This window comes from Gracilinanus agilis, chromosome 5 (genome assembly GCF_016433145.1).
Source record: "Gracilinanus agilis isolate LMUSP501 chromosome 5, AgileGrace, whole genome shotgun sequence".
Taxonomy (NCBI): domain Eukaryota; kingdom Metazoa; phylum Chordata; class Mammalia; order Didelphimorphia; family Didelphidae; genus Gracilinanus; species Gracilinanus agilis.
This window is the reverse complement of record NC_058134.1, coordinates 87,469,204-87,475,203: the sequence shown is the minus strand read 5'-3', so window position 1 is coordinate 87,475,203 and position 6,000 is coordinate 87,469,204. Positions and strand designations below refer to the sequence as shown.

Below are 6,000 nucleotides of genomic sequence, written 5' to 3'. Positions count from 1 at the left end.
AGGGCAGGATGAATTACTTGTGCATGTTGACTGAGCTAGTAATTACCAGAGGTGGGATTTGAACCCAAGTCTTATGATTTAGGACCAATGAATCTGCCACTTATTGATCAATTTCTTCTAGTTGGTTGATTGACTAGACTCATATCAATTCTCCACAAGGACTCCACCCAATGTTGGGAAGCCTTTTCCTAAGTCTTATACAATTTAATTTGTCTCATGAGACAGTTAACACTTGTGATGAGTTTTCTTAAAATTAAGCAAGTCCTCACGTTTGTACACACTTATGAAGAATTAGTCCCTTTTGAGGAAGAAAGACAAAGGGAGACGGTACACATGCAGCTGCCAAGACCTGCCAATACTCCTATTCCCACTCCCAGTAATGGCTGTTCTTGGATGGGTGTCTGTTGTTCTTGGAGGCTACAGCTCCACCACCACACTGCCCCTTCCGTCCTCCTTCAGCCAGCAGCAGATCCTCGAAATGAGCAGTAGGAGTGAGCTCCTCACTGTACAAAGGCAGGGAGCCTCTGGGCTCTGCAGTCATTTTCCACCTGCCAGGGGCCAAGCAGAAAAGGCAGAATGCCAGCTTGAGATGCCAGAATTTTTCAATCCTATATTTCATTCAGCAGGTGCCCAAGGGCTCCCTCCCTTCTCAGCCTCTCTTCCCATAGTTGAAAGGGAAGCCTTCAGGAGAATAAATGGAAGATATCAAATGAAGAAGCAGGAATTCATGCTCACAGTCACTATTTAAAAACACACAAACATGAAGGGAAAATAAAAAAGCCTTTTTGCTTTGATCTTGAGAGAATTGGGGAAATTCTAGGGGATAAGCCTGTGCTGGGAGAAATAAATTATTCACATTTTCCTATCATTTCCCTGTAACTTCTGACTCATAGTCCGATCTTAGTGATCTAAATAGGGGTGATTTGCTTTGAGGAATATCTAGGGGTATTTTTTAATTGTTCAGCATATTATTCAGCCTACCTACCAGGGAATGTGAGGGGAGAGAATGAAATTTAATTCTCTAATAAATTAAATCCTTTCTTTCTCTCCATGAAACCCATGGAACATGGACAATAGGAGAATCAGACAGATTTGATATTTGCTAGAGACAGACAATTTACCTAAGCCTACCCAAGATCAAAACACAGCAACCAACCTCTTTGCTGATATTTTTCTAGCTTTGATTTTGTCTTTTAAGAGAAACAAAGGTAGTATCTTTACCTGGTATCTTAGCTAGGTGACAATAGAATGCCAGGAAGACTTGACTTCAAATTTGACTTCAGACACTCTCTAGCTCTGTGACCCTAGGCAAGTCATTTAACCTGTTTGCCTGAGTTTCCTCATTTGAAAGATGATGATAATAGCACCTACCTCACAGGACTGTTCAGAGGATCAAATGAGATACTAATTGTAAATCACTTAGCATAGTGCCAGGCACATAGTAAGTATTATGATAATGTTAATTTTATTATATAAAGAGAAACACCCTTTTTAGGTGGAAAAGAAGCTTTTTTCCTGAATGCCTGCCAGAATTTAAGGTGGGGCTTCTTAATGAAGGATCCCTGAACTTCTTTTTTTATTTTATGATACATTCAAATAATTATATTTCAATAAAATCGATTTCCTCTGTTTTCCTATTTACTTTATACATTTAAAAACATTTGCTCTTCACTATCTCATGTAGGTCTTTCCATTTTTTAGTTACCTTTTGTCATTTCTTAAAGCATAATAGTATTCCATCACAATCATGTGCCACAACTTGTTTAGCCATTCCCCAATTGACAGGCCATCTCCTCAGTTTCCAGTTTTTTACCAAAATAAAAAGAGCTGTGATAAATATTTTAGAACATTGAGGCTCTCCTTTTTTCCCTGATTACCTTGGGAAACTAGACTCAGATGGTGAAACAGTGGTAGCACTGGGTCAAAAAGTATACACAGTTTTATAACTCTTTGAACATAATTATAGATTGCTCTTCAAAATGATTGGATCAGTTCACAGTTCCACCAACACTATATGTTTTCCAATTTTTTCACATCCTCTCCCACATTCATTATTTTGTCCTTTTATAATTTTTAGTCAATCTGATAGTTGTGAAATGATATCTCAGAGTTGTTTTGATTTGCATTTCTCTAATCAATAATGATTTAGAGCATTTTTTCATATACTCAAATATACCTTTGATTTCTTCATCTAAAAACCGTTCATATCTTTTGACTATTTATCAGTTGGGGAATGGATCATATTCTTTTAAATTTGACATACAAAATCATTTAAATATCCGAGATACAATACCTCTATCCAAGAAATTATCTATAAAAAGACAGTTTTTTGCCCAACTTTCTGCTTTCCTTTCAGCCTTTGCTACATTCATTTTATTTGCACAAAACCTTTTTAATTTAATGTAATCAAAATTACCCATTTTAAAAGTGCTTGGTAATTGAAAAACCTTCAGATCTGGTCGTTTGCTGGAAGAACACCTTCTAAAGTATAAATTCTTTGGCTGTTGTCTAGCCTCAGAGATAATGAGGGAAACATGGAAAATGAAGTCTTCAATATAGAGACTCTAGTTTAGAGACTAGGAATTAAATTAAGGAAAGAGTTCACATCAAGCTGCCAAGCATTTATTAGGTGTCTTCTCTGTTGAAGGTACCATGCTAAGAGCTGAGGAAATTAGCTACTTCACTAGAAATGACCTTGTTCTGTGTTCTAAAGATTTTGCTTCCCAGGACAAAGAATCTCCTGCCAGAGATGAAAAACCTCTTCTAGCCAGACTTCTGAGAAGCCGACAGTCCACTCCTTGAGGAAAAAAAGCTGGAAATGTTTCTCTTTTGAAATATGTTGTGATTCTCCCTGTGTAAGAGGTATAAAGATCATGACCCTAAAAGAGATTTTAGAAGTCCCAGGGCTTTAAACAAAAAGACCATAACAGAGCCCACTCTTCTCATAAGTAAACAAGGAGCAATAACTCAAGACTCTAACTGAAGCTAGAAACAGGAAAAAGCTTGATAGCCAGGTGCCTAGTAGAGTTCTCTCCTGCTGTGGCCAGAAGAAAGAAGAATAGCATTTAGAAAAAAAAACACAAAAAAACAATGACTACAGAGACACCACCTTGATGAGATCAATGGAGAAAAGGCCTAATAGATTCGTAAAATGACATCATCAGAAGACATAAAAATTTGGGCTATTATGAAGCTAGAATTGCCTTTTTTTTTATGTATTCTTAAGAGTTGTTGTGGTGTACATCCAAATGTTAAAGAGATAATAAACGCCACCATCATCAGAAGATCTCTAATATATTAAATAATCTTCTTTGAAAGATTTTTGGAAAGAAACAAATAATGCATTTGAAGAAGAAATAGAGTAGTTGTGATAGACATTTAGGGAAAGCGTATCAATGCAAAATCGTGATTCCATCAAAGTTCCAAGGATATATTTAAATTTTCTTAATTCTACCCCAACCATAGAGATTCCTAAGTAAAACTCCATTTTTACTTCAAAGGAGAACTTCCATTGTTAAATATTACCCTAAAGAAAAAAATAGAAATATAATAGCTTAAGTTTTCATTTACCCTATTATTAGACTGATTTCAGTGATCCCAGTACCATACACTCTCACTTAGGGATCCCACATATCCCATGGCTACTAAAATCCCAATCCCTTTACATAGCTATGATTCCACAAAAGTTGTATTTCAGTTAAGACTGTCCTTACCCTTTTCTTCAAGATGTACCTGTCTTTGGTTCCATGTTTAAGAGGCCTTGCTTTCAAACAGCTGTCATATTGAAGAGAGACCTGACAAACTAATTGATAAGGAGTTAGAGAATAATTATCATTTTATGATTTCAGCCTCGAGACCAGGGACTGTTTAACCTAAGATCTGTGAATGTGAATAATATCTTGTAATTATATTTTGATATAATTGATTTCCTTTATATATCTTTTATTTTATACATTTAAAAAACATTATTCTGAAGTGACTCCTCCAGACTACTTGAGGTTCACCACTCAAAAAAAGGTTAAATCCAGTCAAGTCTAGAGTATTTTTGCCTTAAAAGGAAACAAACTGCAATAATTCAAATGAAAGTAATCAAAAGTTTCTGATACTTAAATTTCAATTTCAATATTTTCCCATGCATGTATCTTATCTTACTTACAAGAAATACAAGCTTTGGAAGGTCTGGGACTATGACCTATACATATTTGTTTCCTCCTTGGCTCTTAGCATACAGTAGACTCTAAATAATTTTGACCCAATATCAATCAGGTAAACAGTGATGGTTCAAGTTAGCTTTCTGAAATATATTTCAGAATATATTAAATCTATCGTCTGAATCTTTACCTCAGAATGCCTTCTTCATCTCCATTTTGGCAGAATAAAATGCAATGACTACAATATAAACACAAACAATAATAAAGAAGGTGAATGTCATATAATTATAATAACTAAGCTTGGCACTAAAGAAAAGGTAAGAAAATGTATCTCCCAGTCTTAAAGAGTTTAGGTATTATAAGTATACAATTCATGTGCTGACAGACTTAGCTGACATGTGAGTCTTGCTAAACTATTTTTTTTCTCTCTTTCTTTTAGATTTTTTGTTATAAAGGACAACTCTTTTGGAAGGGGAAAAAGGATGAGAAATATTTAGAAAGGAAGACGATTCTATGTAGTAAGTTATATGGAAGTCCTCAGTGGTAAACTGCTATTTCCACCCTCTGTCTTTCTTCTTCCCAAGGTTCTTTTTCAAAACTCTCACCTAAAATTTTACTATATTATAGCCTTGACTATATTTGGGAGGGACAGTCAAGAAAAAAATTCCTTGTCTACTCTAACAGAGGGTTTTGCCCCCAAAGGTTTTTTGGGAGGCATATCTATTACACTAATGTATCCAGTATCACCTGCCTCTGTTTGAATTCTCCCAGTATGGAAGATTATTTCAATACACAGAGAAGCGTTTTTACCCCTAAAAATGAGCTTATTAAAGAACAAAGACTTAAAGAGGAAGTAAAGGGTAAATTACAATGTTGCTGCCACTGCACAGTGATGATGCTTAAAGCCTCCAAATCTTCCCATCTCTCAGAGGAGGGAGAGCCTCTAAGAAGCACTTGGAGAAATTATATTTAAAAAAACCCAGAAGAATAATATTTTTAATCATTTAAGGTTTGTCATTACTTTCACAGCCTGGAATGTTTTTTAAAGTAAGTAAAGAACTTTCCATTGTCTGTTGATCAAAGCAATCCAATTCTTTTCAAAATGTTCATATATAGATGTATATGTCTGTCCTAGCTATGGAAATGTGTAATTAAAAAGGAGAGACATGAAGAAATAAAGGGATCACTTGCCAATATTTCTCAAAGAGCATTTTGGTTTTGGTTCCAATAAACAATCCCTCCCTTTGTAGAACAAAAATAGAGGTTTTGTGTGTAGGTCACACTTAACTTTTATTTAAGTAGACCTCTCTCTGCCTACTGTAACACAAGGCAACTCTCTAAGACTATAAAAGTTGAAAAGCAGGTGCTAAGATAAATGGAGAGAAGTATCCTTAGTGGGCTTTCCAAATATCATTCAAATCACAGTTCTGAGATGTCTAAACAAACAAACAATGAATGCTAGGCTCTACTAGGATTCCAAAGTCCACATTATTAAAGGACTCATCACTGGAAGGTGAGATTGAAGATGAAACATTTATAGAAATTAGCAAGATACAGGATGGACTATAAAGTCCACCATTTGGCATTTAAAGCTCTTCACAACCTAACTCCTTCTTCCAGTCTTCCTTCTCTGCTCCATTAACACCATGATTTAGCAGTGATGGGCAAACTATGACCTGTGGGCCAGATGCAGCCCCCTGAAATGTTCTATCTGGCTGTAGGACATTATTCCTAATCTGACGAATACAATGCGTAGGATACAATACAATGAAATTTTGAAAGAGTTGCCTTAGAAACAGAATGACAGATGAGCATTTCCTTTCCTTTGGCCTCCTCTAAAAAGTTTGCC

General features: G+C 35.6%; 1 protein-coding gene across 1 annotated transcript in view; it reads right to left on the bottom strand.

The window, feature by feature from the left end:
• PTPRN2 (protein tyrosine phosphatase receptor type N2) overlaps positions 1-6,000 on the bottom strand; it is a 1,449,868-nt gene that overhangs the window by 1,215,271 nt on the left and 228,597 nt on the right. The window lies entirely within an intron of this gene.